Here is a 25,559-nt window from a genome sequence, read left to right on the forward strand (position 1 = left end):
ACTGGAGGTCTTTAAAGAACTTTGAATATTTGAGAGGTTTTTTTGAGAATTTTATATAAATCAAAATTGCAGCAAAGAATAGTCATGAGCGACTCGTAGAGCTCGAAAAAAACCTATGTTTAGTGTAATCCCACATTCAAATTTATAGATTTACCTCTTAATTTTTTTATGAAGCTGAGAATACCTACAAGATTGTAGTAATATTCGTGCAATGTTAGAAAAAAACCGGGGTCTAGTGTATTCTAACCGGTTGAAATTATAAAATCCCAGAATTACCGGCAAAAGCTTCAAATTTGGTTCTAAAACCCGAGAGAATTTTGACCTAAAAACCGGGTTCGTTTCTATCTCAAGTGCTTCTACTATGTAGGTTTAGCAAGTTTTTAAACAAAATCAAATTTTTCGAGAACTGCACGACACAGACGGCATGACACAGGCGCAGGACACAGAGACCATGACAAATGCGCATGAGCACTTTCTTCTCTACTGCAAGTCTCCTGCAGTCAGTTCCATTGCGCTGCTACAGTAATTGTTTGCTGCCGTCGTGGTGCTGTTCGGCCTGCGTGCGCTGATTCCATTGCCTGAGTGCGATGTTCGGCCTGCGCTGAATCCATTGCCTGAGTTCGTTGTTCGGCCTGCGCTGATTCCATTGACTGAGTGCACTCAGCATTTCCAACTGCCAACACAGGTATAATTCAATAACATTTAGATACATTAACATTTACCTTTATTCACTAACATTTAGATATATTAGTAATAGTAATAAGGGTTAGTTCATGGCTAAGGGCAACGAACTTTGGACGACGTTTTAGGCAGATATGCCTTGGTTGCAAGGGGTAGCAAGTCTTCGCAGCTCTCAAGGACGTTAACATTACTTCCAGAATCTCAAAATGACACTGTTGAGGAAGAAGAAAATTTAAAGACATATTGTTGCGTTATAGTTGTGTCTTTTTGGAGAGAGAGAGAGAGAGAGAGAGAGAGAGAGAGAGAGAGAGAGAGAGAGAGAGAGAGAGAGAGAGAGAGAGAGAGAGAGAGAGAGAGGGGGGTAACCTCAAGTATCAAACAAAATGTGTGACAAGTTAATTTCCTTCCATTTTCAATGTCCAAAATTCTTGTTGACCGCAAGGGGAAAAGTGTTAAAATTAACCTAATCTCTAAACATTTACTCTTTCTAGGTTGTCGCAATGACCGAACGCCGGCGCGCGGCCCTATCAACAAGCTAGAAATTTTTTCGTGGTTGACTTGCTTAGCCAATTGCTTCCCACCAAATGGTGTTAAATGATGTATCATTATGTCCAACCAACAAGAGATTGTGCATTTTGTTTGTTTTTTTGCTAATACACCTTTATTTTAAATGTAGAGCTGCTTATGCCATGTCTGCAAGTTTAATTTTAGCTTTGACTTGTGTAGGTCAATTCGCGACAAGGGAAATCGATGGCAGGCAAAAATGGTGCATCTAATCGAAGAGGGCGTCCTCCTGCCAGGTGTTTCAAAGTTTTAAATATCTGTAATTAAATATTCTTATGAATTGTTTACAATTTTTGATAATGTTGGAATAAATATATAGCTTTGGTTTCTAAAATCTGTTGGAGATGTATCTCATGGGCTATGCATAGTATTTGAAATAGTGCTCTGAATTAAATTCTGTTTCGTTTTGTTATTTCATAACAATACTTTATGTTTCATTATATGCTTCCGTCAACAACTAATTTCTTTTTGAAGGTTACTAAAAATGTTGAATTGTTTATTTACAATGGATCAGCCCTAGATCCCGTGGTCGTGCCTAAAGAGGGAGGAGTAGTGACCAAATCTCTTATGGTCAGGTGGATAGTAGTGACCAAGTCTCTTCAGTTTCAGCTACTATCATGGTAGAGGAGCTAGAAACACAAGAAGAGGAGATTATATCTATGGACATGGGGCAGGGATCTTTACATGAGATAGATGAGACACTAGCCCCTGAGGAGAATGGGTTGCAGATAGTTCCATGGGAGATAAGGGACGAGGTTAGTGCAGCTGCAGAAACGGAGGATGAACAAAAAATCTTCATGCATAGGGGAGCAGATATGCTTGAGAGCACACGTATATTTCGCTGCTTTGATTGTCCCTCTATTCCCTTGTGCAGATTGATTCCATATGCAAGGGTGAGAGGGTTGAGAGACGATCTTAGTGGGTTGAAGTCTGCCTTCACAAAAGAAGGCTATATGCCAGAAAAAGGAGCTTTCATTGTCTCTTTATTGACATGCAAAAGAGAGGAGAGCCTTGTGACAGGTATGTCAATACTTTCTATCTTTTTGCCATTGTTCACATTCTTTGGATTTTGTTTAAAGTTTAACATTTGTGTCTACTCAAGATGAGATCAAAGCAACATGGGGACCTCTATGTAATGAGATCAATGATGAATTCGAATGTGAATTGAAAAAGAAACCAAAGTTTCAAGATCTTGTCAACCACATGTTCTATGTTTGGGAAGGGAATCATCGTACTGTGGCATGGACAGAGGCAATTAAAGAAAGGTTTTCCACTTCTAAGGAGAAGCATTTTCGTGTTTTGTGCACTATCATAGATCCTACCAAAGTGCCTGAGATTGCGTTGCTAAGCAGTTTGCAAAGAATGAACTTGTAAGTGTCTCTCTTGTTCAACTTTGCTAGTATTTAACCTATCGTATATTTGAATGCTTACATGATATATCAATGCAGCATGAATACTCATTCTCTGGTTGCCACTCATCTTCGTGATGAGATCGTTAATACCACACACATTTGTGCGGCGGATCATGTGATGTACTTAAATGGTTTACCCGAAAAGGATCAAAATCTTATTGCCGCCGTACAGAAAAAGTATGCCAAAGGTTCCGAGCCTTGGTATCCGCTCACTCGACGTTACCTTGGCAGATTGGTCTATGTTGTATGAACCAAATTAAATGCTTCCTTTTGTCATTGGTATGCGTGATTAGTAATATAGTCTTTCTTATTTTGGATTTTATATTCAAATGACAAAAGAGAAAGAGAAGAGAATATCGAATGTGAATCAAGGTTTGTCTGACGAAGACTTCAAAAAGGAAGAGGAGAGAATTCACCATGAGATCACACACAAATATCAAGATCGTATTGGGAAGGTACCTTTATTTTTTTGCATCTACTCTTTGTTTGTGGCGAATGGTACAATATGTAATTAGAGTAATTGTCATTTTTATACTCATATTGCAGTTACTTAACATTGTGGATCCCAACCTTGGGACGGATTGGCTAGCAAGGGTTTTGTCTTTGAAATGGGGTAATGATAGCTGGGCTACATTGGAGAAATTGAACTTAATAGCACTCCAAGATGCTCCCATTCAAAACAAGATTGATTCGATTTCTTTGCTTGAAGCGGACAAGATTATAAGGGGTGCATATGGTCTTAAGAAACGAGATCACGTCTTCCGCATGTAAGATGATCCTTGATAATTAATCTTGAATTTGTTGTGCTATCCCCTTTTCTCTCTCTCTTTTTGGAATTGTAGGTGGCTTCGTAGAGAGGGTTTTTTGGCAGAGTCTTTGAAAGAGCATTTCAGATTGTGTCAGATCTTATGGATGTGCCTGGCGTTGTGCCTTTGCCACATGACTCTACCCTCACATTTTATTTTGAGGAGATAAAATTTGAAGACAGACCCTTTTTGTTTCCAATTGAAGTGTCTCTTGGAGCAAAGACGAAGGATGTGGAGAAGCAGGCATTGAAGAAGGTAGATACATTACGAATGGCAGCACAATGTTTGTCTTTCAGGTGAACAATTTATTAATTGCAATTTTATTAATTTGTTATGTTTATGTGATGAGCTTCATGTAACTTGTTAGCTGTTCATTGTAGATTCCTTATGTTTTTGGTATCCAAGAATGTGTTACCTGCCATGTCTTTTTTGGCAAGACAGTGGACTTAGATGGCTACTCAAGACACATGCATGTACCCCTCTAGTATGCGCATCTTGAGTGCATGGGAGATTGAGAATTGTCCGCGGTGGATAGATATGGAAAAAGGACATGTTCTTGGTCGTGAAAGAGAGCCGCATGACACGATGTCGAGGGATGTTGTGATACAAAATCCACCATCAGATAGACGAGAGGCAAGACATGTAGGTATGTTTCAATCTTTGGCATGCCAAACAACCATAAGTTAGTAGTATTTTGATTTAAAATGTTTTGTTTAAGATGCGCGCAACTCTCAAAAGGAAAAGGAAACATTTGTGGATACGATCGTAGAGGAGGACGTGGGCTCAATGCCTGGTATTTCTTATAAAATTTTGTTAATTCTTTCCAAAAATATGCTTCATAAATGACTAATTTTATCTTGTTGTGATGCTCCAGTGTCTTCTGGCACCATCATGGCTAGGAAGACCATCTCATTTGTTTATCTTGTGGAGTCTCCACTACAAAACATATCTAGTGAGGCAAGCTTTTCCATGCATGGGAACCCCCCATATTTTTTTTCTCTTTTACCAAAAATATTTCCTATTATATAAGTTACTTTTGATTTTTTCTTCCCTTTTTCACAAACATTTTAGCCTTTATTAAATAAATAAGACTTATGCTAATCAATCACGATGTAGCATAAATAAGTAAGCTTTCTTTGTTGATCTCTCTTTTGACCTTAAATATTAAATATATATATTCTAAATTACATTATATATTTTAGTATTTTCTAATATATTTATATATCATTCCACCCTACCAAATATTTTATTCACTAGTTTTCATTTTCAAACCTCAACCCCACTTTCAAATTTCAATAATACCTCCATCTAGATGATTGCCAATCTTTTCAAAACTCTAGGTCATGTTTTCATACACATGAAGGAGCTTACACTTGAAGTCAAGAGAGAAGTCCACTCAAAGGGGACCACGAAAAGACTTTTGCAGCCACAAATAATACATTATTTGGTTGAATTTTTTAAGTAAAGAAGAACCCCGAATTTGAAGGAGCTTTCAACATGAAAGATGTAGCTCGTGATCTCAACTTTTAGCTCAATTTTTTTCAGAATTTTTGGAGTTATGAACACGGAGATATGATTTTTGTAGTGGACCCCAGTTTTCTCGTGTAATGGTGACACAGGCCATCCCCAATTTTCTTCCCTCTAGAATGGCTATGGTTCTACAAGTCTTCAAGCATGATTACAAGAGACAAGGCTCTTTTAATGAGGTCTTGGCAAGTCTAGAGTGATTCTATCACCATTTTTGGAGGATCCATCCTCATCAACAACTATCCACCTTTGACAATCTCTCTTGTAAATTTCTTACCTCTCTCTTCTCTCCCTAATAAGCTTATGTCTAGCCAAAGCTAGACTATTGTAAATATCTCCTATCCTCTTGTAAATTTCTTACCTCTCATCTTCTCTCTCTATTGACTCTGTTATTTTAAATAATGAGGAGACAAGATGGGAGCCACAGTCACATGCACCCCATTTTCCTAGTCACCAAAGAGGGACACTCACCTCAAATAGAAATATTTCTAAATCCTCCCCTCCTTCCCTATATAAGGAGGCCATGAGAGCTCACTAAGGGGGAGAACACACACACACACCTATCCATACACACTCTTGTGCTACATGCTTGTAGCATGAACCCTAATCACATAATCACAACACCATTATCATCACCATCACCATGCACAAAAGATGAGCACCACACCTCCACACCACTTGTAATTAAGGGTTGAAGGCACAATTTCAAGAAGAAGAAGGGTGGACACACTCATGATATTCCTCGCCATCAACTCCCATCTCTCCATTATGCCTCCTACGATCTTGTCTTCTTCTCATTTTTCTACCATACGCTACCTATTGTATTCATCTTTTGCAAGCAATCAACACACTCCATCTTGGTGCCATACTTTGTGTCGCTTTGGATACATCTCATTGTGAGTATGGTATATGCTTCTTCCTTGCCATTTTTTTTTCTGCTTATGTTAAGGTGTGCGGATTTGCCACCATACACACACACTCTCTCTCCCTCTCATATTCCTATCATCTTGCTACTTCCATCTTGAGGAGTGCGGATTCGTCACCTTTTGTATGAGAAGTGAGCATACTTGCATGTATCCCTGACCTCGTTATCTTCCTTACTACATGCACGAGTAGCGAGCCCATTCTCACTCACTTACCCCTCCTCTCACCTTATTCTCTGACCACCCCATTCCACATTTTGGCGTGGATCTTGAAATTGTTTTCCATGGCATGTTTCATTGTGTATATGTATGCGTCCTAGCCGCATATCTTGCTAGGTGGTGTCCCTATTGCGTATTCCCCATGATGAGGCCATTGTGCATAGTCTTGGTGTAGAGGCCACCGGGTCTATTTTTTCACTTCCGCCTCTCATTTGGTGCCCCCACGGAGGAGGGCTCTTGAAACCTTCAGTTTACAAGGCTGACATGTTTACTTCTCTTTATGGACGAGTGGCTTCTTGAATTCTCTAATTGGACCACTGAAGAGGAGGAGCTTCAAGCAGGTTTGACACAAGTCATCAAAACACTCTTGCCAGGGTGTTGTATTATGCTAATCAAGGCTATGATGATGACTTTACAGCTTTCTATGTATCCATCCAACTTGGATTAATACAAGTGGTAAGACTCACCACCTACCTCATCACACCTGTGTATACACTAGATGGAACTCTATCTTGCAGGAAAGTGAAGTTGCTCAAAGAGAGAGAGTTCAAGATTTTCCAAGAGCTTGCTAGAGGGGCAGTCCTAGAGCTAGAAGACGAAGACAACCTTGTCCTGTGGTACTATAAATTTGACCTCGACTACCAAGAGCTCTACATCTCCGACTATAACCTTCCACCAGGAAGGAGAGAGCCTTTCCGAATTATCATGTGATGGACCCAGCGCATCAGCCTTTTGCAAGGAACCAAACTTATGCACCACAACGAATTCAATCAATCAAAGTAATCTTGGACCGCAAGATGTTTTATCAGCAGATCATTACAACCATGTTTGGTAGAGAACGACTACAAGAGATAAACACCTCTTCTCTACCCTTTATCCTCCCTATGATTAATCATGAAGTGTCTTTTGATGTAGTTATTTTCATCCTTGTATAGTATGTTTTCCATCTACCGAGCACCCATGTATTGAATCTCTATTTTTTTTTAAAGATTTCTAAGTCGAGTTAATTTTCTCACTCTCACAATGGTAAGTGTAGCATTTCCAACCTTTACTGGTAAGGTGGGTGAGGATGCTTCAGACTTTCTAGACAACTTGGAAATAGCATGTGTCATCTCTGTGAGAGATGATGATGCTTCGCGCTTGCGCATCTTCCCACTTCTAATGAAGGTGGAGGCAAGATCATGGTACAATGCCTTGGCACAAGCAACCAAGGAACGGTGGGACTTATTAAGAGCATCCTTTGTCAAGCGTTTTGGAGAAGGCACAACATCAGAGAAGCTATGGCAATTGTTGACAGAGTTGAAGCAGGGCAGTATGCTGGAAGCATATGAGTCAAAGTTTGTAGATTTATGGGGGCGATGGGTTGCATCGCTAAGAGAGGATGAGGGGACACCTGATTTCCTAAAGAAGGATCGGTTTGTGGCTGGGTTATGGCCAACTCTTAAAGAGAAGGTGAAGGGAAGGTTTCCTGCTACGTATGAGCTAGAAGTTGAAGTGGCCCGCCTTAAAGACAAGAAGTTGCGCCTACAAGCCAGAAATATCGATGAAGAGGAAGCCGTTAGGACCCGACCACCTCTAGCACCACCTACAACAGCCGCCCAGACGATTCAACCACAAGAACCAATTGAAGATCAGCAAGACCTGCTCAATCGAATCACCAATCAACTTGAGAATCTCTGAGTCCATTTGATACAACAAGGGCATGCACACAATCGCAACCAAGACCAAGGAAGAGGACAACGAAGGCAAAACCAAGAATACCACTGCTACAATTGTGGGGAGGATGGTCATGGCATGTACTACTGTCCACACCCAAGGAGGCAGAATTTCAACAGAGGAGCCAGGCAAAACTAGGTTTCACCACCGAGATCAAGACCACCACCACCGAGGGCACCACAACAAGCACCATCCATGCAAATCCTACAACCACCCATTCAACCACAACCACCACCACCACCACAATCTCTCATTCCACCCTTACCCCCACCACTAGTTGGCAATCAAACAGTAAGCATCATCAGTCTTGAAGGTAAAGGAAAGGAGAAAGTGGAGGAGGATATCAAGGGAGTGGCAAAAGGTAAGACCAAGGTTAAAGGAGTAGATTCCATTGGGGTAAAACGCGCTAGGCATGGTGAATCTTCCCAAAAGGAAGAAAAGATGAAGACTAAAGGGGAATCTAGCAAAAAGCCGTCCAAGTCACGACGTAAAATTGACATTGTAGATTTCTCTTTGGGTGAATGTTCTAAACCATATGATTTGGTTCAAGATGTTTCTGTGCAGGGCCCAAAAATCACCTAGCCTCAGTTACTCCACCTAGCACCTAGGGTGAGGAGACAATGGACAAAGATGGTTAGCACTAGACGACCAAAGCCAAAGATAGCTGGGGCTATCTCTGGGAGGAATCTAGATGACATACTACCAGTGATGGATGCTTACATCAAAGGGCAACACATCTCCAATATCTACATCGATGGTGGCGCACAAATATGCGTCATGATTGAAAAAATGATGCACCGTTTGGGTTTAGAGGTGAGTCGGCCGGCACCATGCCGAGCCAAAATGGCAAAAAATTTAAAAGTTCAATGTGTTGGTGTTGATCCGAGCCTATCACCGGAGATAAGGTCAGCTCAAGATCAAAGAAAGTAGGCTAGAGGCATAAATACCCCTAGCCAGGTATGGGGGGGGCTATGATCCGAGCCTATCACAAATTTTTGTTTATTATATTTTGTTGGTTTTCCTTGCTTCTAGAGGTTTACAATAAAAGAAAGAGTGAGAACAACCTCTTGGAAAAATTAAAAAAATGATTTGATGGGAATTTTTTCTTGACTAGTTCACCGGAGGTGAAAGGTAGAGGGAGAACCTAGTGGTAAAGGGAAGGGAAAATATGTAAATGTGAAAAGAAAAGATATGATGTGGTTGTGGAGCCATGCACCCATGTTTCAAGGGTCATGAGTGGCTCATATCATCATGGTTTTGGAGCCATATGATGATTCAAACAGATGGGACCCAAGTGGAAGACTTGGTAAAGGAAGGAACCAGACACATGATTTTGCTGGATTTTTAAAAAATACTTTCACTCCGATCCAAGAAAAGTTGTCTTCATCAAAGTTGTAGCTGATGAGCTGGAGATTCTGACCATATTTGTTTTATAATTTTTGCATCTACGCTCTAGGAGATATGGCCAAAATGGCAGACACCAATTTTTTCAACTGTGGTGGAGACCACCCCCTCTACCTTTACACACACACCCTTCCTTTTCCACATTGAGACCTTCTCTAAAAATCAGCCATTAATCTTCTCACCCTCCCCTCCTTCCTCCTCTCTCTCAAGCTCAAAAAACCATCAAAATTCCTCTTCTAATCACCTCTCAAGTCATGCTTAATCTTGTTGTAATTCATAAGTTCTCATTCAACCCCTTTCTATTATTACTAGATATGTATTGATTTTATGTAGATTCTTTACATTTTAAAATAAGGAAGCTCTTGGACTCAAGCTATGGAGGAAGGAGTGAAGACAACACAAGTGATGATGGAGCTAATTAGTTGCAAATTGGTCAACAAATCACTTGGAAGGAGCTTCTTCATTGGTTGAATGTCCCTAATCAAGCTTCATTTGTACAAATTACACTTGGATCTTAACCTCACTCCTAATCACTCTCTTTCCTATATAAAGAGGCCTTCCCCTTTGTAATTTCAAGCCTCCCTCAGCCCCATTGAGTCTTTGTATCACTCACCATGAGCCCATAAAGCTCATTCATTCACTCTATTCTTGCACATTCTAGAGTGCAAATTGTTTCATGCTAGTAACCTCCCCTCCTCTTACTTATGTTAATTAAGAGAAATCTTTTATGTGTGTGTGAGAGTGCTTGATGTGATTTTGGCTAATCCTTGAGTGGTTGTTTAGTAATCTACATGCTATTTGTGTTGGGAGTGTTTGAAGTTATCCATTCCTTGTACACACACTAAGGTTAATACTTCATTCATAGTGATCTCTCTCTCTCTCTCTCTCTCTCTCTCTCTCTCTCTCTCTCTCTCTCTCTCTCTTTGTGTAGCGGTCCTAGTCCATGCTTCCAAGACTAGGTGGTGCCCTCATCTCATTTCCCTTGTGGCGCAATGGAGTTTGTTTTGGTGTAGAGGACGCCATTCCAAATTTCCTTCGTCATAAATTGGTGCCCCCACTGAGGAGTTCTCAAGCAGCGCTCTGTCAATCCTATGAAGGAAGATCCATCAAATTCTCCGAGACTTCCACTATGGTCTCCCCAAGAAGCTCGAGAAAAGAAGCATCTTTATCGACAAACGGCACGTATGCGGGTAAAGAGAGTTAACTACACACACCCTTCTTTGCTTCAAGGAAAAGCTTGTAGTCATCAAGTCCCTAGGTCAAAGCATTGTGTTGAGTGCTTTATGGCTAGTGTGAAGACACTTCCTTTGAAGCCTCGACTTCAGGTGGTGAAAGAACTCTCAAACTCGGGTATTAACAAGTTTTTGGAGGGGGAGCTACACATCAATGGGGTGCGGTATTGGCAAGAGGCTACATATGGTGATGCACTCCAACTACTACTAGCAAGAAGGCTCAAGGTGGTTGAGAGGGTAGCCATTGAACCCTATGAACTCTACAAAGCTGAAGATGGTCACACCAAAGCTAGACTAATCATTGGTGAGCAAATTCTTCGCATCTCTCAAATGGTGGGATCCAAGAGAGCTCAACTTCAATGAAGTGCTTCATGGAAGTTTGTATTTAATGCACCAATGAATAATCCCATTTTCTACAACTTTCAATCAGTTCAGAATATTAGGGTGAATGTGCGCATTGATAGAAAGATTTTTTTCCAACAAAGATTGGTCTTCTATTTTGGAGCTGAGAGGTTGAGAGAGATATTGTTGTCCCCTGACCTTATAATATTTCCTATTTTGGAGTATAATGTATCTTTTGATGTTCACATCTTCATCTTGCTTTAAGCATACTCCATGAATCATAGGGATTTATATGGACCTTTCCAACCTCTTGCTAGACAAACTGTGCACATAATAGCTAGCACAAAGCTTAGGTTCCAAAACATCATAAGGAACTTACAAGGCCCTCGTCGTTTAGCTGAGATTAATGCATCTATCAGTCCATTTATTCTACCCTTAATAAGATATGATTTGGGCCTAGACGTTTTCATCTTTGTGCTGTATTGAGAGGAAGGCAACCCATTTTATGATGGCTTTCCCTAATTTTTTTGGGCGTAGTGGGGAAAATGCTGGGGATTTTTTGGATAACTTGGAGATGGCTTTCCTTGTCTCTGGGAGGGATGACGAAGCATTGAAATTGAGAGCTTTTCCTTTGGTGCTCAAAGAAGAAGCTAGGGTATGGTTTCAGGCTCTAGATCCAACCCAAAGAGTTGATTGGGAGGGATTGAAGGCGGCTTTCCTATGAAGATTTCAACGAGCCAATTCGGTAGAAGAACTTATGGCAACGGCTTCTGGCCCTTCATCAAGTTGACCCTCATGGTTATGCAACCTATGAGGAAGGTTTTCTGAAACTTTGGGGGCAATGGTCAGACTCACTAAACCCTGGTGAGCGAGCTCCCAATTGCCTCCAAAAGGATCGATTTATCTCAGGTTTGTATCCCTTGCTAAGGGAGAAGGTAAAGAGAAAATTTCCAAATGCTTTTGAAGATGCCTTAAGAATTGCTAGGGAAAAGAATAGAAAGATTCTCTATCAAGCCCAAGCTGGCCAGCTAGCTTTGGGAGGCAATATCACAACTATGGAAGCTTCTCACATACCTCCAAATGTGCCTAATGCACCAGACCTCAATAGAGGTCAACAAGAAGATATGCTCCAACAAATAAACAATCTCACAAACCAGCTAGAAGGGTTGAGAGTAAATCTTGTGCAGGGTGCAAGAAGGCCTATTGAGGGAAATGGTGGGAATCGGCCACCAATGCGACGTCAACCAAGGGAAATGTTGTGTTACAATTGTGGGGAAAATGGCCACGGCATGTATAATTGCCCTCATCCCAGAAGATATGACTACCCTGTCAGAGGTCCTCGACAACAAGTAAGTCCTCCCCATGCTAGAGCTCAAGCACAAGAGCAACCGCAACCTCAAATTTTGCAGCCACCTCGTGCTCAAGCTCAAGCCCCTGCTACTTAACCAAATGTGAGCATCATAAGGATGGAGGAGGTCCTCAAGGGTAGAAGTAACCAGGAAGAAATAGCTAAATGGAAGATGAAGATAGATGAAGTGGCTACAATGCCTATTAAACGTGTGCGTGTCCAAGATGAAGTAAGTAAAGAAACAAGCAAGGATGCAAGAAATGAAGCAAGTACATCTCGAGCAACTAAAGATGAAGCCAAGAAGAGAAAGACCCGTACTAGGTCTCAAATTGACATCTCTGATTTCCCTATGGGATCTCGGACACAACCTTATGACTTGACAGCTGATGTGATTTCTCAAGGACCAAAGATTACTTGGCCACACCTACTTCATATCTCCCCAAAGCTTCGACGACAATGGTCAAAAATGGTGAGCACGAGGGCAAAGCGAAGTAAGCTAGTAAGTGTAATCAAAGCATATGGTCTCAAGGATATAGTGCCTTTGCTGGAGGCTCAAATCAAGGGACAACGGATTCCAAAAAGTTACATTGACAGTGGAGCAGAGGTTTGTGTCATGACAGAAAAGCTAATGCATCAATTGGGTTTAGAGGTAATGGAATCATCAAACTTTAGGGCAAAAATGGCCAATAATGTCTCTGTCACTTGTGTGGGTGTAGTGAAATCTTTGAGAGTTTCTGTTTTTGGAATCACTACAGAGGTTGATGCTTATGTGATGCCAGTAAAGGGAGAAGGATACCCCCTTATTTTAGGACGACCTTGGCTCATGGGTATAGGAGCTAGGAAAGATTGGGCAACATGAGACTTGGAGTTGAGGCCTCGCATGGGTGGCCATAGTCGGGAGGTGGTTTATAACTTGAAGAATGGGCGACAAGAGAACCTTGAACTAGAGACGTCAGCTGATGAGTGGAGCTCAAGTGGATGCTCCTTATCCATGGACGAGGAAGAGAGTTCAAGTGAAGAGAGTGATAGCACTCTTGAAGTCATGGGCGTCACCATAAAGGAAACTACCTCATCAGAAGACAACCCAAGGATCCAAATGGAGAATGTGTGGGATGCCAGCCTAGAGAAGATGTTATCCAAGGATATAAAGGAAGAATAAAAGGAGGGTTATGTAAATGTTCTCAAGAAGCATGCATCATTGTTTATTTCTGATTACACTCACATTACAGGTGTCACTGCAGTGAAGCATCATATCCATCTAAAAGAAGGGAGCAAGCCAGTAGTACAAAAACTAAGAAGATTAGGAGTTGTGCAACAAAATGCACTGTTGTCCGAGGTGAAGAGACTCTTAGAAGCAGGATTCATATACCCAGTAGAAGATTCAGAATGGGTCTCCCCAGTAGTGGTGAGGCCAAAGAAGAATGGTAAATGGTAAGTGTGCGTGGATTACAAGCCACTAAATGCTGCAACAAAGAGGGACCACTTCCCTCTCCCATTTCAAGATGAGATTCTAAATGAAGTAGCATGCCATGAGCGATACACAGTGTGTGATGGCTACTCTGGCTACTTTCAAATACGCATTGCAAAGGAGGACCAGAAAAAGACTACTTTCATCACACCATGGGGCTGTTTGGCATTTCGACTCATGCCTTTTGATCTCACCAACACTCCAGCCACCTTTCAACGATTCATGAACATGGTCTTCCAACCTTACTTTGGTAAGTCCATAAGGGTTTTCATAGATGACTTTTGTATTTACAGCTCCAAAAGTATGCATCTCGGCAAGGTTGATGAAGGATTTACTCGTTTAGCTAAGCTGGGTGGACAACTAAACAAGGACAAATGTCACATTGGGGAAAGCAAGGTTACACTATTGGGGCATGTAGTGTCCATTGATGGAATCGAGGTAGATCCTGAAAAGATAGAAACATTGCTAAATCTACCTTCCCCAACTTCCATCAAACAATTAATCTCTTTCTTGCAAAAGCTAAGATATTTGAGTAGATTCATACACTTACTCTCCCAAGTGATATTTCCTCTACAACAGCTGACTCGTCAAGAGACGCTTGTTTGGAGTGAAGAAAGTGATGGGCATTTTAGAGAGATTAAAAAAATGTTAGGGTCACTTCCTGTAATCCTCCAACCTTGTTGGGAAGAAACATTCTTTGTAAACCCTAGTGTGGGAGAAGAGGCCATTGGTGCTGCCCTCCTACAAAAAGATCCAAAAACATCCTTTATGAGGCCTGTCTATTTTGCTAGCCGCCTCATGGAAAACACAGAGAAGGCCTACACCCTGATGGAACAGCTAGTGTTAGCTCTCATGTTTGCGGTAACCAAATTTCGGCAATACTTGCTGCCGAAGAGGTTTGTAATTATCAATGTGGAGGATATGTTTCCCTATGCACTACAACATATGGAAATCTATGACAAAATAGCAAAGTGGGTGGTGCGACTTCAAGAGTTTGATTATACAATACAGGTTGAAAGAATACCTAGACTTAGAAGATATTATGCACATTCTGGAGCAAGGAGAGGCTCCTAAACACTTGAATGCAAGGGAAAGGCGATGGTTAGCTAGGAAGGCTACCAGGTATCGCATAGTAAATGATGACTTGTATTGTCTTGGTAAGGATGGTGTGCTTAGGAGAGTGCCTTTGAAGAGTGAAATTGAAGAGATTTTAAAATCTTGTCACGATGATATGTGTGGAGGACACTTTGCACACGACGTCACTAGTAGAAAGGTTCTACAAGCTGGGTTTACTTGTCCAAGTCTTCATCGTGATGTCAAATACTGGTGTCAAACATGTGATGAATTTCAGAAAGCAGGACCACGACGGCTCATAGCTGAACCTCAGAACCCAATAAAGGTATATGGGCCCTTTGAGAAGTGGGGAATTGATGCCATAGGTCCTCTACCACGCACTCAGTCAGGTAAAGAGTACATCATCATGGGAGTAGACTACATGACTAGATGGGCTGAGGCTATGCCAACCAATAGAATTACTACTAAGGATGTGAGTCAGTTCATCTTTGACCACATCTGTTGCCGGTTTGGCACCCCTCTTGAAATACTATCTGAAAGAGGACCAGGGTTTAGACCAGACTTGGTAGGAGAACTCATGCAGAAGCTAAATATTCAGCATCAACACTCTACTCCTTACTACCCTTGGTGCAATGGTTTGGTGGAAAAGGTAAATGGAATCATTTGCAAAATTCTCACCAAACAAGTACATGCCAGGCGCCAAGATTGGGACAAACACCTGAATGGAGCTCTATGGGCCTATAGAACCTCCTTCAAAACCACATTAGGGTACACACCCTTTCATTTGGTTTATGGAAAGGAGGCGCTTTTGCCCATTGAAGTGAAGTTAACAAGTCTTTGAATATTGGGTAGCCAGGTAGGCTCTCAAAAGGAGAAAGTACATCAAAGGATCATGGATCTAGAGAGGCTGCAATTGGATCGTGAAGAAGCCATCAACCACTATTCTCAAGAAGCAGAGAAGCGCAGAGAAAATTTCAACAAAAAGCTAGCATCCAAAGACATCAAAAAGGGATCTCTAGTGCTTCGATATAACAATCGCTTCGACACTCGTAAGGATGGAAAGTTTCTTTTTCGATGGGAAGGCCCGTTCTTGGTCACCAAAAAGATCAAAAATGGCTCTTACATACTTCAAGACATTGATGGTAAAGTGTACAAGACCAGCACAAATGGATGGCGTCTAAAGCCTTATCACATCAGGATAAGGTCAGCTCAAGATCAAAGAAAGTAGGCTAGAGGCATAAATACCCCTAGCCAGGTATGGGGGGGGCTATGATCCGAGCCTATCACAAATTTTTGTTTATTATATTTTGTTGGTTTTCCTTGCTTCTAGAGGTTTACAATAAAAGAAAGAGTGAGAACAACCTCTTGGAAAAATTAAAAAAATGATTTGATGGGAATTTTTTCTTGACTAGTTCACCGGAGGTGAAAGGTAGAGGGAGAACCTAGTGGTAAAGGGAAGGGAAAATATGTAAATGTGAAAAGAAAAGATATGATGTGGTTGTGGAGCCATGCACCCATGTTTCAAGGGTCATGAGTGGCTCATATCATCATGGTTTTGGAGCCATATGATGATTCAAACAGATGGGACCCAAGTGGAAGACTTGGTAAAGGAAGGAACCAGACACATGATTTTGCTGGATTTTTAAAAAATACTTTCACTCCGATCCAAGAAAAGTTGTCTTCATCAAAGTTGTAGCTGATGAGCTGGAGATTCTGACCATATTTGTTTTATAATTTTTGCATCTACGCTCTAGGAGATATGGCCAAAATGGCAGACGCCAATTTTTTCAACTGTGGTGGAGACCACCCCCTCTACCTTTACACACACACCCTTCCTTTTCCACATTGAGACCTTCTCTAAAAATCAGCCATTAATCTTCTCACCCTCCCCTCCTTCCTCCTCTCTCTCAAGCTCAAAAAACCATCAAAATTCCTCTTCTAATCACCTCTCAAGTCATGCTTAATCTTGTTGTAATTCATAAGTTCTCATTCAACCCCTTTCTATTATTACTAGATATGTATTGATTTTATGTAGATTCTTTACATTTTAAAATAAGGAAGCTCTTGGACTCAAGCTATGGAGGAAGGAGTGAAGACAACACAAGTGATGATGGAGCTAATTAGTTGCAAATTGGTCAACAAATCACTTGGAAGGAGCTTCTTCATTTGTTGAATGTCCCTAATCAAGCTTCATTTGTACAAATTACACTTGGATCTTAACCTCACTCCTAATCACTCTCTTTCCTATATAAAGATGCCTTCCCCTTTGTAATTTCAAGCCTCCCTCAGCCCCATTGAGTCTTTGTATCACTCACCATGAGCCCATAAAGCTCATTCATTCACTCTATTCTTGCACATTCTAGAGTGCAAATTGTTTCATGCTAGTAACCTCCCCTCCTCTTACTTATGTTAATTAAGAGAAATTTTTTATGTGTGTGTGAGAGTGCTTGATGTGATTTTGGCTAATCCTTGAGTGGTTGTTTAGTAATCTACATGCTATTTGTGTTGGGAGTGTTTGAAGTTATCCATTCCTTGTACACACACTAAGGTTAATGCTTCATTCATAGTGATCTCTCTCTCTCTCTCTCTCTCTCTCTCTCTCTCTCTCTCTCTCTCTCTCTCTCTCTCTCTCTCTCTCTCTCTCTCTCTTTGTAGCGGTCCTAGTTCACGCTTCCAAGACTAGGTGGTGCCCTCATCTCATTTCCCTTGTGGCACAATGGAGTTTGTTTTGGTGTAGAGGCCGCCATTCCAAATTTCCTTCGTCAGTGTCATAAATGCAGTTAGGATAAAGGCATTCAACACCGAGGTAGATGTGGACATCTTTGTCATGCCACACAAAGGGGAGGGCTACCCTATCATTCTAGGGAGGCCTTGGCTTATGGCTATGAGAGCTAAGCAGGACTGGGACACCGGAATAATCCAGATGAAGGATGCAAAAGGGAGGCCAATACTTTACGACATGAAGACAGGTCGGCAATGCGACATGGATCTAGAAACCTGTATGGATGAGTTTTCTAGTGGTGACTCTTCAACCACTTCAGAGGAGGAGTCAATAGGGAGTGAAGGAAGTGATAGCTCCATTGAGGTAATGGGCCTCACATTCAAGCACAACAAGGTGGACCCTTCAAATTTGCAACCACAGGTGAAAGTGGTGAAGACACTTCAACTACCCCTATGGCACGAGATTGGTGGAGGACGACCAAAAGTTATATTGACGACCACTTGGCAAGTCCTTTCTAGAGAAAGACTCATGCAGAGAAATGAAATTGAGGTCTACTGGCACTTTAGGTTTTCCTTTCTAATTGTGAACATTGTGTGTAACATTAATTTGGGAAGCTCTTTAAGTTGGGTTGCGACAAGAGTGGAAGGATTGACATCAACAACCAGTGGAATCAATCTAGGACACACCAATCAAGGAAGAATGGCTTTGCGTACTAGTGGTAACATGGAGTCATTTTTCAAAATGTGGTTTGTAGTTTATCTTTTGTACATGGTGGGCTCTCTTGTGCAACAGGCATCAATCATGCAATCTATCCATGTGGGCAACAGGTCTCTATCAATCTGGCATGAAGAAGGACAAGCAAGATATGAGGATTATGGTTTCTTACTCCCTTTTGGCTATGTGTCTGGACGAGGAAGCCATGCATGGTCCCACTTTGGAATACTTTCAAGGACTGATCAAGTTCTTTTCATACCTTTTATCACTTATGCAAGAGTTAATTCTTGTGCAGTTTGGGGACTCAAGAATCATTATAAGTGTGATCTTCTGAAGAGGGCATTATTGCATACAATGGATTTACGCTTAGTGTGGGACCCAGGTGGACACCGAAAAGAACTTTGGGGAGCCTCATGCTTCCAAGGGATCCATTATTCCCTACAAGGATCTACCAGCCACCAAGGAGAAATCCTACTCTATTTCAACATGCTCAAGTACAGAGCTAGAGGCATGAATACCTCTAGCCTTAGGGGGAGGGCTAATGAGGGAAGTTTTTCCATGCATGGGACCCCCCCATATTTTTTTTCTCTTTTACCAAAAATATTTCCTATTATATAAGTTACTTTTGATTTTTTCTTCCCTTTTTCACAAACGTTTTAGCCTTTATGAAATAAATAAGACTTATGCTAATCAATCACAATGTAGCATAAATAAGTAAACTTTCTTTGTTGATCTCTCTTTTGACCTTAAATATTAAATATATATATTCTAAATTACATTATATATTTTAGTATTTTCTAATATATTTATATATTATTCCACCCTACCAAATATTTTATTCACTAGTTTTCATTTTCAAACCTCAAGCCCACTTTCAAATTTCAATAATACCTCCATCTAGATGATTGCCAAACTTTTCAAAACTCTAGGTCATGTTTTCATACACATGAAGGAGCTTACACTTGAAGGCAAGAGAGAAGTCCACTCAAAGGGGACCACCAAAAGACTTTTGCAGCCACAAATAATACATTATTTGGCTGAATTTTTTAAGTAAAGAAGAACCCCGAATCTGAAGGAGCATTCAACATAAAAGATGTAGCTCCTAATCTCAGCTTTTAGCTCAATTTTTTTCAGAATTTTTGGAGTTATGAACACGGAGATATGATTTTTGTAGTGGACCCCAGTTTTCTCGTGTAATGGTGAGACAGGCCATCCCCAATTTTCTTCCCTCCAGAATGGCTATGGTTCTACAAGTCTTCAAGCATGATTACAAGAGACAAGGCTCTTTTAATGATGTCTTGGCAAGTCTAGAGTGATTCTATCACCATTTTTGGAGGATCCATCCTCATCAACAACTATCCACCTTTGACAATCTCTCTTGTAAATTTCTTACCTCTCTCTTCTCTCCCTAAAAAGCTTATGTCTAGCCAAAGCTAGACTATTGTAAATATCTCCTATCCTCTTGTAAATTTCTTACCTCTCATCTTCTCTCTCTATTGACTCTGGTATTTTAAATAATGAGGAGACAAGATGGGATCCACAGTCACATGCACCCCATTTTCCTAGTCACCAAAGAGGGACACTCACCTCAAATAGAAATATCTCTAAATCCTCCCCTCCTTCTCTATATAAGGAGGCCATGAGAGCTCACTAAGGGAGAGAACACACACACACACACACACACACACACCTATCCATACACACTCTTGTGCTACATGCTTGTAGCATGAACCCTAATCACATAATCACAACACCATCATCATCACCATCACCATGCACAAAAGATGAGCACCACACCTCCACACCACTTGTAATTAAGGGTTGAAGGCACAATTTCAAGAAGAAGAAGGGTGGACACACTCATGATATTCCTCGCCATCAACTCCCATCTCTCCATTATGCCTCCTACGATCTTGTCCCCTTCTCATTTTCCTGCCATACACTACCTATTGTATTCATCTTTTGCAAGCAATCAACACACTCCATCTTGGTGCCATACTTTGTGTCGCTTTGGATACATCTCATTGTGATTATGGTATATGCTTCTTCCTTGCCATTTGTTTTTCTACTTATGTTAAGGTGTGCGGATTTGCCACCATACGCACACACTCTCTCTCCCTCTCATATTCCTATCATCTTGCTACTTCCATCTTGAGGTGTGCGGATTCGCCACCTTTTGTATGAGAAATGAGCATACTTTCATGTATCCCTAACCTCGTTATCTTCCTTACTACATACACGAGTAGCGAGCGCATTCTCACTCACTCACCCCTCCTCTCACCTTATTCTCTGACCACCCCATTCCACATTTGGGCGTGGATCTTGAAATTGTTTTCCATGGCATGTTTCATTGTGTATATGTATGCGTCCTAGCCGCATATCTTGCTAGGTGGTGTCTCTATTGCGTATTCCCCATGATGAGGCCATTGTGCATAGTCTTGGTGTAGAGGCCACCGGGTCTATTTTTTCACTTCCGCCTCTCACTAGTTTTGTTGAGACACAGTGCATGGACATAGTGGGGGACTACATTGCCATTGCTGCAGACTTCAGATCGGGAGTCCGGAATCCCATATGGATCCCTGTACATGAGCATCTTTCACGGGCACGTTTGGAGGCTACACTATATACTCGCGTGGGGAGAGCCATTCCATGGGCTGCTGATTTCATTTTCTTGGATCTCCCCTTTGGTGGGTCTCTAGTAGGCTCCTCTACTCTACCTCAGTGGGACATTTGCAGTGAGGATCATGTGCGTGCTGGAGTTCATTTGGCATTCTCGACGCTAGCAGATTCAGGCTGGCTTCTAATCATGGTGTCTACGGCGGGTGAGATCCTTTTGTTTATGATCATGCCATAAGATAGTAATAATCATTGTAAGTGTTTGTAATACTTAATGCTTTGAATAGAAGAGGCCCCTGGGTGGGTGGAGAGGTTTTGTCGTGCTGCAGAGATGGTTGTTCATCGACGTATTGTAGTACTCCATCATGGAGCCTATGGTCATTTTGAGAGTTTTGGTGGTCCTATTGAGGTGACATAATTTCTTTGTATTAATACTCTAATGACTTATGTTTTTGCTTTCTCTAACCGTGCCTCTTTTGTTACAGTGTCTTTGCTCTGTGCTATTTATGGTTCATCGAGTAGGTATGCGTCCACGGTGCTTCGTAGCAGAGAGCACTGTCCTATTTTCTCGCCTTGGCATGCAGTCATCGGATTCTTTTATGATGCATCATGTTCCGGAGCTCTCTCAAGCTAGATCATCATCAGGCGAGCCATTGCGAGGTGGATTGCAGCGGAGCTATTCTTTTGTTGCATGCTTTGTGGAGCTCCTTTGTCGGCATGGAGGTATTTGCTTGGAGCTTGGATGGGGTACAGCCCCTACACTGGCAGCTTGTGTGGGATCATGACGGGCATGTGTTGCGCTCGACATTGATGAGCCATTGATTTCAGGATATGTGCTACCATTACTCCGTCGTAGAAAGCGGAGCAAAGAGGACCCCTCCACCTCCTTAGATATTGATGATGAGGGTGATATGCCATCGCGTGTCAATCCCTTTGATGACGAGTGAGGCCCACGTCTTACTATGCCATTGACATTGCTTTTTTTTTTAATCCTTTTGATGTCAACATTGGTATTTAGTGTTTATGGATATTGCTTCTATGTCTTGTTTAGTATTTTGTCATGATGATGCATTTTCTTGTTGGTTGGAAGTTCCATGCCGGTCTACGCAGAGGAGATGGCTCGGAGCATGGAAGCGGACATGCGATAGGATTCTGAAATCTGTGAGACACTTCGGAGACGGCATGTCTACATCGACGATGAGTGTGAGAATTGAGAGATTTGTAGCATATGGTCCTTGTCATGTTTTGATGAAAACGTTTGAGTCGATGTTCTAATGTTTTAAGTTGTGGATGAGAAGTATTCACTCTTTGGAACAATTTGGTTAGAATTTCAAATCCTCCTATGAGGTGCCTTAAATGGCTAATGGGTTTGTTTTGAAATATTGACCTATGTACAAAGGAAGCTCTGTCCAATTTTTTGCAAAAACTAGTATTATGTTTTTCTTTGTTTTCTTGTTAGGTCATATGTATTGACAATGCGTTGGAGGGGGAAAGTCTACATCGATAATGAATGTGACTAGTCAATCATAAGAATTGATAAATTTGTAGCATTGATGTTAGAATTGAAATTCATGTCTTGTTATTTTCATATGGTTCTCATCATATTTTGATGGAAACTTTTGAGTTGACGTTTCAATGTTTTGAGTCATGGATGAGAAGTATTCACTCTTTGGAACAATTTGATTACAATTTCAAATCCTCTTGTGAGGTTCCTTAAATGGCTAATGGGTTTGTTTTGAAATATTGACCTATGTACAAAGGAAGCTTTGTCCAATTTTTTTCAAAAACTAGCATTATGTTTTTCTTTGTTTTATTGTTAGGTCATATGCATTGACAATGCATTGGAGGGGGAAAGTCTACATCGACAATGAATGTGACTAGTCAATCATAAGAATTGATAAATTTGTAGCATTGATGTTAGAATTGAAATTCATGTCTTGTTATTTTCATATGGTTCTCATCATATTTTGATGGAAACTTTTGAGTTGATGTTTCAATGTTTTGAGTCATGGATGAGAAATATTCACTCTTTGGAACAATTTGGTTACAATTTCAAATCCTCCTGTGAGGTGCCTTAAATGGCTCATGTGTATGTTTTGAAATATTGATCCATGTACAAAGGAAGCTCTGTGCAATTTTTTTCAAAAACTGGCATTATGTTTTTCTTTGTTTTATTGTTAGGTCATATGCATTGACAATGCATTGGAGGGGGAAAGTCTACATCGACAATGAATGTGACTAATCATAAGAAATGAGAAATTTGTAGCATTCATGTTAGAATTGAAATTCATGTCTTGTTATTTTCATATGGTTCTTGTCATGTTTTGATGGAAACTTTTGAGTTGATGTTCTAATGATTTGAGTCCTGGATGAGAAGTATTTACTCTTTGGAACAATTTGGTTAGAATTTCAAATGCTCATGTGTGGTGCCTTAAATGTCTATTGGTTTGTTTTGAAAAATTGATCCATGTACAAAGGAAACTATATCCATTTTTTTTAAAGAAACTAATATTGTGTTTTGCATAGTTTTCTTGTTAGGCCATATGCATTGACAACAACACCATCATAGATATTCGCTCGGGTTCTTGTATGCTCGCTCATGCTTGCTCGGGCTATGGTAGAACTCAGGAGGCAGTGAGCTGGGAAGATGACAGAAGATTGGTAATCATATACACACACACACATTACACTTTCTACAAATCAAATAGGATAGATGTTAGGCATGCAGTAAAACCACCAATTCTTGCGTGAATCCTATTGGATGGACATAGAGGTGGATCAATGAGGGCTCAGCTAGTGTAAATTCAATTTCTTATTTTAGAATTTCTTGATGAAAGAACCAATGAGAATTAATCTCCGAAAAATACTATTGGACAGTCAAAAGGTCCAACGAGAAATAAGCAGCCCACAAATTTTCTTAATTTCTATTGGCTAGAAGACTAAAAGGTCCAATAAGAATTTCGATAATTAAACTAATTATCTGATCTTTTACAAAAGAGGTACGGTGTGGAAACTTGTCACAAGGCTCTTGACTGGGCCTCTCAAATGCTATTGGCTAATCTTTTCACAGGCCAATAGGAAGCCAGCAAGAGTAAAAAGCTTTCTCAAATGCTATTGGCTAAGCTTTTCAAGGGCCAACAGGAAGCCAGCATGAGTAAATTGCAATAGGGGTCGACCAATATGAGAGAGGGGGATGATTTATAAAGGCATTATTCCAGAGACACTCACACAACTCATGTGTAGAGCAAGAAAGTCATCTCCTTCTCTAGGCTTTAATGGAAAGCTCATCTTCTTCTCCAAGTTTTTGTTGAAGGGTAAATACAAAGTCCGATATGTAGCAAATTGGGTATCGAATGTACTGTCTGATTGTTAGTAGCTAGTTGGATATTGTAAGCATGAAGACCTTAATCGGATATTTTTAGTGTATGCCAAGAATCAGGCAATTCTAAGTGAATTCAGGGTGCAGTTTTATATTTGGGAATAGGGAACTTTGGGAGGTCGGGATTGTATTGAGTCTTGTTTAGGAAACTTGTACTAGGGATTTTCTTGATATACAATCTTTGATGTTTTGTCTGAGTATATCTTGTTCTCTCATTGTCTCTCTGATTTTCTAATTCTATCTCACACATAGTACTACTTAGCCCTGAATTAATCAGAAGTCAATTTCTTGGAGATTATTCATTGCATGTGTGGTTATTCAACAGCACATTTGGCGATCCCGCTGTTTGCAAACCTCTCATTGAGGCTGTAATTCAGGTTCTAAGGGTCGTACTGTGCTTTGTGTATTATTCAGAGATGATGCATGTCCAAGAGGTGTAGGAGAAGGTCAATGGTGTACTACACCCGTGCTCAGACTCAAGCAGGAAATATAGATCCTTTTCATTATGATTATGTCAGTGATGATAATGCACCTACTTCACCACCTGAAGTTCCATTGCTGAATCAAGGATAGGAGAGTGAAGGAGCATTAGAGGAAAGGTCAGTGAGGCAATTCTTGGGGGCACTAATCTTGGCAAGAAGACCAATTAGAAGTAGACATCAACTAAGCTTTGACCCACTGTTGTTCGTTGTCGGGCAAAGACCTAGGAGGCTCCAACAACCTATTCCTATGGCTCAACCACCCCCTAATCCAAAGATCAAATCAGCAAAGTTCAAGGGCAGGTTGAAGGAGGAGGCAAATTGCCATGTGGCTCAGTTTGAAACAAGGTGGAAGGCTAGTGGATATCAGGGTATCTTCCCTGATAATATCATATTACAACAGTTTGCAGCAACTTTGGAAGGTAAGGCTATGAGTTGTTTTGGCCAATATGGTGTTGCTCACTTTACAACTTATGATGAGTTAAAAGTTTCTTTCTTGCAAAGACTAGAAAGGAGAAAACTACTACTGATGTTCTGAGTAAATTTAGAAGAATTAAACAGGGTTCAATGTTGGTGGAAGATTTTGCCCAAAAATTGAGGATTTTGGTTGAGAAACTTTAAGGTAATGAGAGGCCCACTAAAGAAATGTTGGCAGGGTACTTTCTCAAAGGGTTAAGGACAGGTTTGAAGAATGATGTGGCAAGTATTGATATTGTAGGGGGTTTTGACAATTTGGTGGTGGCTGCATCTAGAGTTGAGAAAAGATTGGGCATGACTAAGTCGAGAAGCAGGAGGAGCTCTGATTCCAGTGGTGATTCTGCATCAACTGGACACTCAAGGTCGGATTCTCAGTCTGAAGTTTCATCTGATAATGACAATAGAAAAAGTAAAGTGAGGAAGAAAAAGGGGTCTCCAAGCTGTGGTAAGAAAAAG

The 25,559-nt window shown here is 40.8% G+C and overlaps 1 pseudogene; it reads left to right on the top strand.

The window, feature by feature from the left end:
* Window positions 1-424: 424 nt before the first annotated feature.
* On the top strand, window positions 425-24,720 carry LOC147426366 (uncharacterized; annotated as a pseudogene).
* The last annotated feature ends 839 nt before the right edge of the window (window positions 24,721-25,559 follow it).

Source organism: Adiantum capillus-veneris, chromosome 24 (assembly GCF_014529385.1).
Source record: "Adiantum capillus-veneris isolate H3 chromosome 24, ASM1452938v2, whole genome shotgun sequence".
Taxonomy (NCBI): domain Eukaryota; kingdom Viridiplantae; phylum Streptophyta; class Polypodiopsida; order Polypodiales; family Pteridaceae; genus Adiantum; species Adiantum capillus-veneris.